A 10,098-nucleotide genomic window follows, 5' to 3' on the forward strand; every position below is an offset into this window, starting at 1 on the left:
TAACCGACTGCGCCACCCAGGCGCCCCATTTTTTTTTTTTTCAAACCATCATCTTTTTTTTTTTTTTTTAACGTTTATTTATTTTTAAGACAGAGAGAGACAGAGCATGAACAGGGGAGGAGCAGAGACAGAGGGAGACACAGAATCCTAAACAGGCTCCAGGCTCTGAGCTGTCAGCACAGAGCCCCACATGGGGCTCGAACTCACGGACCCTGAGATCGTGACCTGAGCTGAAGTCAGACGCTGAACCGACCGAGCCACCCAGGCGCCCCCAACTGAGCCTCTTTCTAAGCAATGGATCTCTAAAAGGGGAGGTCTGGGGATCCAGATATATTTTCCCGGACAGATATTAAAATAAAGACCCAACTCAAGATTTTCGAACTTCCTTCCAGGGAACTGTGTAAAATGCACCACTGTGGTATCATGCTTTGGGAAATGCTAACTCTGTCATTTCACGGACAGGGACGTGGGGCCCAGAAAGACTGGTCGCTCCCCCCAAGGATACACAGCAAGGCCATGCTGGCGGCTGGGACCCGTCTTCCGCTACGAACCCAGGGCACCCCAATCTTGACAGTGATAATAACGGATAATAACAGACAGTTTATTGAGGCCCACCCCACAGCAGACCCTGTCCTAAGCGCTTTTACGGGTATTAATTCATGACATTTTCAAGAACCCTACGAGGAAAAGACGGCTATCCTTTCTATTTGACAAACTGAGGCACAGAGCCGTTCAGAGACCTGTCCAAGGTGCTGATGCTGAAAGAGGAACAGTCTCGGCTCTCCCCCCTTTTTCTCCAGCCTGTGATCCTGTTTCCACCCAAGAGTAACCGGACCTGGACAGAAAGGGGTCCTCGGCTGGATGGTGGGGGCTGGGAGCCACGGCTGCTCTGGACCGGGGAAGGGGAAGGGACAAGAGCTGCTAGATGTGATCACGTTCGGACAGCAAGGGGAAGCCCTGGAAGCAGGGCCGGCAAACCTCCCTGAGTGCGAATCCTGGGCCTGTCTACCCCTTGGGGAGACCTGCAGACACAGGACAAAGGACAGTCATGGACCACCCCCTGACCATCGTCAGCCCCGGAGGAAGGAGAGTGAAGTCCTGAATCAGCGGCATCTTCGGAAGCCACTCTATCCAGAGCTTTGCACAGAGTTGGATTTTTTTTTTAATGTTTTATTTTACTGTTTGAGAGACAGAGTGTACGCAGGGGAAGGGCCGACAGAGAGGGAGACACAGACTCCAAGGCAGGCTTCAGGCTCTGAGCTGTCAGCACAGAGCCTGATGGGGGGCTCGAACTCCCGAACCGTGAGATTATGACCTGAGCTGAAGTCGAACGCTCCACCGACTGAGCCACCCAGGTGCCCCCAGAGTTAGTTTTTTTTTTTTTTTAATTTTTTTTCAACGTTTTTTTATTTTATTTTTGGGACAGAGAGAGACAGAGCATGAACAGGGGAGGGGCAGAGAGAGAGGGAGACACAGAATCGGAAGCAGGCTCCAGGCTCCGAGCCATCAGCCCAGAGCCTGACGCGGGGCTCGAACTCACGGACCGCGAGATCGTGACCTGGCTGAAGTCGGACGCTTAACCGACTGCGCCACCCAGGCGCCCCCAGAGTTAGTTTTTTAAGCTGTGAAAGCATCGTCATCATTTTATTATTATTATTATTATTATTATTATTATTATTAATCTTTTTAAACAAGATCTTAACGGGAAACCCATCTAAGACAGTGAAAAGCTGCTCGGCATGCCCAGTGAAATGAGGTGGGATGAGGGCAGCCACCTTTGAAGGGTCCCCAGGATGCACTTAGAAAACCACTGGTTGGGTCAATTGGACATATGGGGAAACTGAGGCCCAGAGAGGGGAAAGGATGAGCCCAAAGTCATACATCGGGTTCTTGGGAACCTCCCAGATGCCTCAGCATCTTTCCATGGGAAAGTCCTCTTGGCCCTACCTCCACCATAAATCCCGAATCCATGTACCCTCTCGGAAACCCCTGCCACTGTCCGCCGTGTACTACCATCACTGCTTGCTCGGACCGTTGCAGTAGCTCCTCACTGCTTTCCAGGCTGCCATTGTGGCTTCCTTCAACTCGTTTCCCACAGGGCAGCCACAAAGGTCTTTTTAACATGGAAATCACTCCTCAGGTGACTTCTACGCTTGAAACCGCACCCCCCACCCCCAGTGCCTTCCCAGTGGCTTTAGGGTAAAATGCAAACGGCTTGCCCCAGGTGACAAGGCACTGCCGGACTTTCTCCCCCGCCTCTCCTCCCCCATCTCAGCAAGCTCAAGGCCCATGGCCTCCTTTTCAGCCTCAAAACCTTTGCTCTTTCTCAGATCTTCTTAGGACGAAGCTCCCGCACCTCCTTCACTTCCACAGGGAGGCCCTCCCCGCCCAGAGTCCCACCCCCCCCCCCAACACCAACACCACCCCCACCCCGGGGCGCTCCCTTCACATCACCTAGTATCTTGTTCACATCTCTCTGCAGGTCTGAGGTGGACATTCCAGGAGGGCGGAGACCAGGTGTTGACTCCTGTATCCCAGCACCCAGGACAGGCCCAGCATATAGTAGACACTCAATAAATGACTGTGGCTTGAAGGAACAGGCATAGGTCAGCCCATCCCGTGATGCAAGAGAGGCAACACAACCCTCCTCCTCCCCCCTCCCCCACCCGCCCCCAACAAGTTCAAAGAAGTCCCTGCGGGGGGTCCCAGGGAAAGAGGTTGGAAGGGAAAAAGTGAAAAGGGCAGGATCTATCCGCTACATAATTGACTTTGAAAGGTCAGGGCTGAGTCCTGTTTAGTAAGCCCTACCCCCTGTGGGGTCCTCGGCAGCCAAGCGGCTGCCCCCACCCCAGACTCACGGGCAGAGGTTCCTGGATCCTGTGGACAAAGGAGAGGGCTTGCTCCTGGCTGGAACAGCAATCCGGTCCCTTTGAATCTTCCCCACCCAGACCCAGTCCCTCAAAACACCCCCCCCCCCTCTCTGCTCTCAGCCTCCCCTTCTCTCTGACCCTTGGTCTCCTCCTCTCTCCCCTTCTTTCTCTCCCTCTTCTTGTAACATTGAGAAAATGCCTTCTTTTTTCAGAGTTTCAGTTCTTCTGTATAAAGGTGGGGGGGGGGGAGGGCAGAACTTTTCTATTCTCTATTCGTCACATCACAGACACGAAAATCCTTGGTAGAACATCATAACATCTACAAAATGTGCAGCATTTGGACAATTATTATTCCATGGACGAGACAGAGGAACCACAGCTGGGAGTTCCCTCTGTCCCACCCACTCAAGACCCCCCTGGATTCAGCTGGGGTGGGTACACAGGCGCGAGACTTCTTTCCGGAAGCCAGAGGAAATACACTTCTCATTGCTAATTTCCTCAAGGGGGATCCAGTTGAGCGCTCATCCCCATCCTCCTCCCTTCCCTCCTCAACCCACCTGCTTCCTGGGGATTCTGAGCATGGGGGAGGGGCATTCAGCCCTCTCTTCTCCCCACCTGAGATCTGCCCACCATCACACCCTCAAAAGCACAGGACCAGAAACTCTTAGACTTCCGCAGTGCAACTGGTCTATATGCCCAACTGGGGGTGCAAGGCTATTTCTGGCCCCTTCCTGGTACACATGGGGAAACTGAGGCCCCGCGCAGCAAGTCTGCATCCTATGATGTGTCAGAACTGGGCAGATCTCCTATCTTCTTAACCAGAGAGCTTCCCCTCCCCCGAATGTCTTCTCTCCTCACTCCCTGTGTTCCTGTAATTTTTCTCAAGTCGTTCTGGGGTTCTCAGCCCCCCTGGAGAATCCGCTAAAAGACACAAGGATTTTCTCAGCGCAAACAAGCAAGTGACCACAGCGTCTTTTGTGCCCCTTCATCAACTGACTCCCTTGCCCAGCCTCCTGGGGTCAAGACCCTGCTAAGCCCCTCCCCCAGAAGGGCAAGGAGGAGAGATAAACCCAAGTGTGGAGAGATAGTGAGGGGGCAGGAAGGACTGGTCAGACCCCGGCCTCCACTTTATGCCTCAGCTGCTCAAACCAGATAAGTCCCTGGGCCCCACCAGCCACCCCTAAATCCAGCAACACTAAAGGACTGAGAGGGTTGAGGACACAAGGCTAAGATGGGATGCAGCCCTCACCCACCCACCCCCGCCACCCTCGGGGTTCACTCACCAGCCTTGTCCTAGAAGCCACCAGACTGCCCCCCTTCCCTCCTTGGCAGGCTCCGGTTTACCACCCCCTTGGCAGTCCCGGGGGACCGGCCAGCTCCGGTCTGCTCATTAGGGGACGAAATGTGATCACCGCGCCTCGCTCCCCACCTGGTGCCCTGGCGGCCAGGCGGAAACTGGGGGGCAGTCAGGCCACCGTGACCACCTCGCCGGGCCTCAGTTTCCCCATGCCTACCAAAGGGGTCCCCATCACCCCCCACCTCCCACACCGCCCCCAAGGGACGCCAGGGTCCTCCTACCCTACCCCTCTGGCAGTCTCCATTCCAGCGTTCTCAAATCCTCGGTATCTATTGTTAGTCTGGTTCATGGTTTACCATTCTATTATTATAACATTCTAGAACTTTACCTTTCTTCCATTCTATTATTATTATCCTAGCGGCTTTCCATGCCCTTACCCTTTAAGTTTCCAATATTCTAGGAGTCTCACATTCCAAGATTCTAAAGTTCTATTGTTAGAACACTATGATTTTTTTTAAACATTCTACGACTTTCATAATCTATTATTAAACTCTCAGTGATTATTATCTTTGCCCAGCAAACACACATACGTACTTCCCTTCTCTTTTTTACAGAAAGGGGGGGACATACTCTATCTACAGTGAACCCCTTTTCTCTTCCCCTAGCTATTCTGCTTTTTAACATCCCAGCTGCCTGAAATTCTAAGATTGTGCAGAATTCTAAAATACTAGGGATTGATGGGAGGTTGGGGGGGGGGGGTAAGTAGTCATCTCCCCGTAGCCCCTAATATCTCACTACCTGGGGGGTGGGGGGGCTACTGGGAACCCAGGCTGCTCCCATACCCCTGCCCTGCCGGCCTTCCTCTCATCCCTCCCAGCTCGCTCACACCAGCTGAGTTATTATTTGTCTAGACACAAACCAAATTATAGGCCCTGCCCCGAGGGAGCAGTGGGCTTCATGGGGAGGGTCAGGAGAAGGCGGCGGGAATTAATCCCTGCACCGCCCCCCCCCCATTTTCCTCCTCGTCTTCCCTCCTTCTCTCAAACTCTACCCCTTCCACCCAGACCATCTCTTGTCCCTTCTCCCCTCCCCACCACCACGGTTTTAGAAATATTTTCTCTTCTCTCCTTCTCAAACGCTCCCCTCAGGATTCCAGCTATTCATACTCACCCTGGCATTCTTCCCTCCTCACTGTGAACACCTCTTTTCCCAAATTAATCCGACTTACTGGCAGCAAAAGAAGCCGGCTCTCTGGATTCGGGCTTCAGCTGACCCGGAGTCCCAGCCCCCGGCCTGGCACTGACTCATTGTGGGGACTGCTGCTCTTGGGCCCTCAGTTTGCCCATCTGTAAAATGGGTGCTTGGCCTAGCCGCCTCGGTAAGCCCTTCGAGCTCTCTGCTTTGAACTCTGAAAGCTGCCAAGATTCCAACATCATTTTTTTTTTGAAAAAAAAAATTTTGGGGCGCCTGGGTGGCGCAGTCGGTTAAGCGTCCGACTTCAGCCAGGTCACGATCTCGCGGTCCGTGAGTTCGAGCCCCGCGTCAGGCTCTGGGCTGATGGCTCAGAGCCTGGAGCCTGTTTCCGATTCTGTGTCTCCCTCTCTCTCTGCCCCTCCCCCGTTCATGCTCTGTCTCTCTCTGTCCCAAAAATAAATAAACGTTGGAAAAAAAAATTTTTTTTTTTTAATTTTTTTTTAAGGTCTATTTTTGAGAGAGACAGAGTGCAGGCGAGGGAGACCCAGAATCCGAAGCAGGCTCCGAGCTGTCGGCACAGAGCCCGACGACGCGGGGCTCGAACTCACGAGCCTTGAGATCATGACCTGAGCCGAAGTCGGGCGCTTAGCCGACTGAGCCACCCAGGCGCCCCAACACTACTTTTTTTTTTGGATTGAAGGATTCATATATCCTGAGGACCTTTGATTTGAAGGTTGTGCAGTCCAGTCCTCCTGATCCTTCTCACGTCCTGGGCCGTTCCATTGAAAGACTTCACACCCAAGGGTTCTTAATTATGATCCCCAGAGTTCGGGAGCTGCCCATGGTCTCTCTCACTTCCTCCCACACTGGGATCCCCCAGAAAGGGAAACCTCCCCATCCTCACCCCAAACCTGAACTTGAGTTCATCTGCAGAGCCAGAGCTTGTGAGGAGCCCTCTTGGAGGGTTCAAGAGGCAGGGGGCTGGTGGTGGGCCCTGGGGTGGGGACCCTGGGGGTGGCGGGTGGCCCCTATCATCTCTGTGCCTGCACACAAACCCCCCAGCGCACATCCTGCCTGAGTCCACAACACACATCGCACGGCCAACAATGGCTCACAGAAATTCCAGAGCTCTCCCTCAGCCTCGTCGGGGGTGGTGGGATGTCCAAGGCAAGCAGCGGGGGAGGAGGGAGGGAGGTGGAGGCAGGAAGGAGTTAACGGTGACCTAGCCAAATCCTGGAAGGGAGGAAGTGGGGGAGGAAGTCCACCCCCCAGCCAGGAATTCCTGAAATTGGAGGGTGGGGTGGGTGCGACCTCAGGAGCAGTGGGGTGACTCTCTAAAGGGGTCTCTGGGGTCACGGTGCCATTCAGAGTCCACCAGCCCCAACTGGCAAGCCTGCTTCCCCCCACTCCACTCCCAAGCAGCTCCTAGGCCCAGGGGAAACCTCTGGGATGCACCAGAATTCGGAATGAGGTGACGATGGGGTGACGGTGCCAGTAGAGGGTCTTTCAGATACACAGAGGAAGAGACAGAAATACGAGAGAGAGAGGGAGGGACAGGAAGGGAAAGGGCAAAGAGGTGCACAGAGGCCGGGAGAACCACGGAGTTGGAGGCAGAGAGCGCCGCTGAGCCTCAGAGGGACAGGGGCAAAGGGAGACAGGGAGAAGGGATACAGAGACGGAGAGACAGAGCCAGAGACCGACGGAGATCCGGCAGAGACACAGAGACATCCAGAGAGGCACAAGGAGAGGCACGCCGAGAGGGGGAGAGGACCGCAGGTGGGGACCCATCAGAGACGGGCGCCGAGAGGGAGGCCGACCCAGAGACGCGGTCCGCGCGCAGACGGCGGGAACGCCAGCCCCAGAGAGGGGCGGGGACGGGCCGGCGCGGGAGACTGAGGCAGCCGACACCGGGGCGCAGGGCCCCCAAGGGGCTCGCCGAGGAGCGGCCCCCGGCGGCCGGACGCCCGGCGGGAGCCGGGGAGGGACCGGCGCCTACCTGCGCGGAGCGGCTGGACGGGGCGGGCGGCGCCTCTCTCGGCTGCAGCTGCGTCTGCGCTCGCCCGCGGCGCAGGGACCCGGCGGCGACTCCTCCCGGCCCCGGGCCGCAGCCGCCGGCCGAAGCCCCGCCCCCCCCCCGGCCGGCCCCGCCCCCATTAACCCCTCCCCGTCGCCGCCCCTTAACCCCTTTAAGCTTTCACCCCGCTAAAGGCAGGAAACCTCACCTGCTGCCCTAGCGCCCCCAACCCCCCCCACCCCCACCCTGCGAGTCCCCAGCCTGGAGGCCGGGCCCCCATCTCATTAACCCCGTGTGCTGACCCTCCCTCCAACCCCACACCTCCGACTCGACCGACCCTTCAGACTTTGACCCTCGTTGAGCTGAGCTATTTCCTCCCCTCCCAGGCCCAGTCCTTAACTTTCTGGTCATTGCGTGCCTCCCTTCCCAAGGGACCGCACAAACGAGTGGGGCGAGGGCCACCCCTGGAAGGAGTGCTGCCTCTTGGCTAGCCAGACCTTAGGCTAATGACTCTGTGCCTCAGTTTCCGCTTCTGTCCAAGTGGTCCCTCGCATGGCGAGTGTCATGGGGAATGTCATTTCGTAGTGTTAACGCTACCAAGTCCATAAAGCATGCCCCCCCTCCGCCCCGTCCGTCCTTCCGTTCCTCCCTGTTCCATTTACTTTTCCCCCGTTGAAATTGTCCCATCACACATTCAATTTTTATATACCCCCCCCCCCCCCCCCGCTTTTTTTCATTATCTGTTTGCATCTGGTTTCTTTGCTGTTGCCCAGCAGATAGCCGGACACACGATAGGTGTGCAAGAGACCCGATTTCAGCGAGTGCATACGGGAACGATCAATGCTTCAAAAGCATTTGCTGAGTTTTATTACGACCATCACGACCTTCAGAAATTGGTCCTGAGAATTGCGTCTTGGTCAAAGCACTTGGGACGGACCTGGCATGTAGCACGCAGAAACGACAGCTATTAGGTGCACAAATTCCTTTGTCTTTCATTCTTTTTTTTCATGTGTTTGTTTTTAAAGTTTATTTATTTATTTAGAGACAGAGAGCACGGGGGCGGGGCAGAGAGAAAGAGGGAGAGAGAAAATCCCAAGCAGCCTCCTCCTCCTTCCTCGTTGCCAGCCCAGAGCCTGACACGGCTCAATCCCATGAACCCTGACATCATGACCTGAGCCAAAATCAAGAGTCGGATTCTTCACCGACCGAGCCACCCAGGCGCCCCATCTTCCTTTATTTTCAATAAAAATTAAAGTGCCCGGATCTTGGGGCCCCTGGGTGGCTCAGTCGGTTAAGCGTCTGACTTTGGCTCAGGTCACGATCTCGCGGTCCGTGAGTTCGAGCCCCACGTCGGGCTCTGTGCTGACAGCTCGGAGCCTGGAGCCTGTTTCAGATTCTGTGTCTCCCTCTCTCTCTCTGCCCCTCCCCTGCTCATGCTCTGTCCCTCTCTGTCTCAAAAATAAATAATTGTTTAATAAATAAATAAATAAATAAATAAATAATAAATAATAAAATGCCCGGATCTTAAGGGAACAATACCATGAATTGTGACAGATACACTCATGTGACTAAGCACCCAAATCAAGACACAGAACATTTCCCGCACTCAAGAACATTGTTCTTTGCTCCTTTCCGTTTTTTTTTTTTTTTTTAAAGGTAGCTATTCTTATAGTCATTTGCTGTGTGCCCTTGGACAAGTGACTTCCCCTCTCTGAGCCATATTACCTACTTCTTCTCAGGGCTCTTGAGGGACACAGAAAGCGAGAGAGTCAACCAAGCGCCCAAGCGACCTGCAACGCACAGAGGAATAGAGACATTTGCCTTTCTTCCTCCTTCAAGGACACAGTCGGGGAAAGCATCAAGGGAGGTATCACGAAGGCTGTAGCCCCTCCCGGGGCTACAAGAAAAGAACCCGGGACGCGTCCTATCAGTTTCAAGACAAGCCCCGCAGACCCCTCTTGTCAGAACGAGCTTGGTCATTCCAAGCTCCTCCTAAGAAGAAATTCTAAGGGGCCACTGGCAGTGAGGATCCCCTTGTCTCCTGGGCTCACCTGGTGGGAAACAACTAGCCATTCAGGTCTTAGGTGGGAGCATTTATGAAGGGACGTTTGGGGGGGGGGGGGTGGGAACGGTGAAGGAACCCACATAGGATGAGGCGGCAGCAGGGGACCAGCCACAGTGAGAATCAAGCCATTGCCACCCTTAGGGCAGGGAGCTGGGGTTTGGAGAGGAGGCCACAGAACTCGAGGCTCTAGGCAGAGGAACACAGAAGGGCAGGGATGCAGGGAGGGGCCCCCCCCCCAAATAAATACTCCCACCTCTCCCCTCCTGCATTCCTATTGCCTCCAATAGGCAGAACCCAACCAGAAGGCGGAGGGCGAAGGACCCCCGTGGATGGAGTGGACACAGGGCGGTCTCCCAAGGTCCAGGGCAGGAGGAGAAGGGCTCAGCGTCACTCTGGGGGGCAGGTGGAGAGAATCGCCCGGCACTTTTTCCATGCAGGTCTAAGACCCGGCACAAGGGGGCGACAGAGCACCGGGAGCACCAATGAAAAAGGCTGTTTCCAGAGCGTGGGCCACACAGAAAAGGAGGCTTTGATTTGAGAGCGGTAGGAAACTGGCTTCTGAGACCTGGTGTTCTGGAGGGGTGATAGGATGGCTGAGCGGTACCGGCTGCGTAGGAGTTCTCCAAGTGGATGCATTCAGACTGGGTGTCAGGATGCA

The 10,098-nt window shown here is 55.1% G+C and overlaps 1 protein-coding gene across 5 annotated transcripts in view; it reads right to left on the minus strand.

The window, feature by feature from the left end:
• Positions 1-7,461, minus strand: part of GPR4 (G protein-coupled receptor 4) — a 10,667-nt gene extending 3,206 nt beyond the window's left edge. The window contains exons 1-2 of one of the 5 annotated variants that reach the window (XM_040457422.1): positions 2,455-2,644; positions 1,948-2,113 (exon numbers count right to left, since the gene is read on the minus strand). The gene's annotated coding sequence lies outside the window, so the exon portion shown is untranslated. Of the gene's footprint in view, positions 1-1,947; positions 2,114-2,454; positions 2,645-4,153; positions 4,384-5,395; positions 5,613-7,357 lie in introns of those variants that run through there. The other 4 variants (XM_040457421.1, XM_040457425.1, XM_040457424.1 and 1 more) reach the window with 4 other exon arrangements.
• Between the last annotated feature and the right edge of the window lie 2,637 nt (positions 7,462-10,098).

Source organism: Herpailurus yagouaroundi, unplaced genomic scaffold (assembly GCF_014898765.1).
Source record: "Herpailurus yagouaroundi ecotype Mexico unplaced genomic scaffold, PumYag 220, whole genome shotgun sequence".
NCBI classification, from domain to species: Eukaryota; Metazoa; Chordata; class Mammalia; order Carnivora; family Felidae; genus Herpailurus; species Herpailurus yagouaroundi.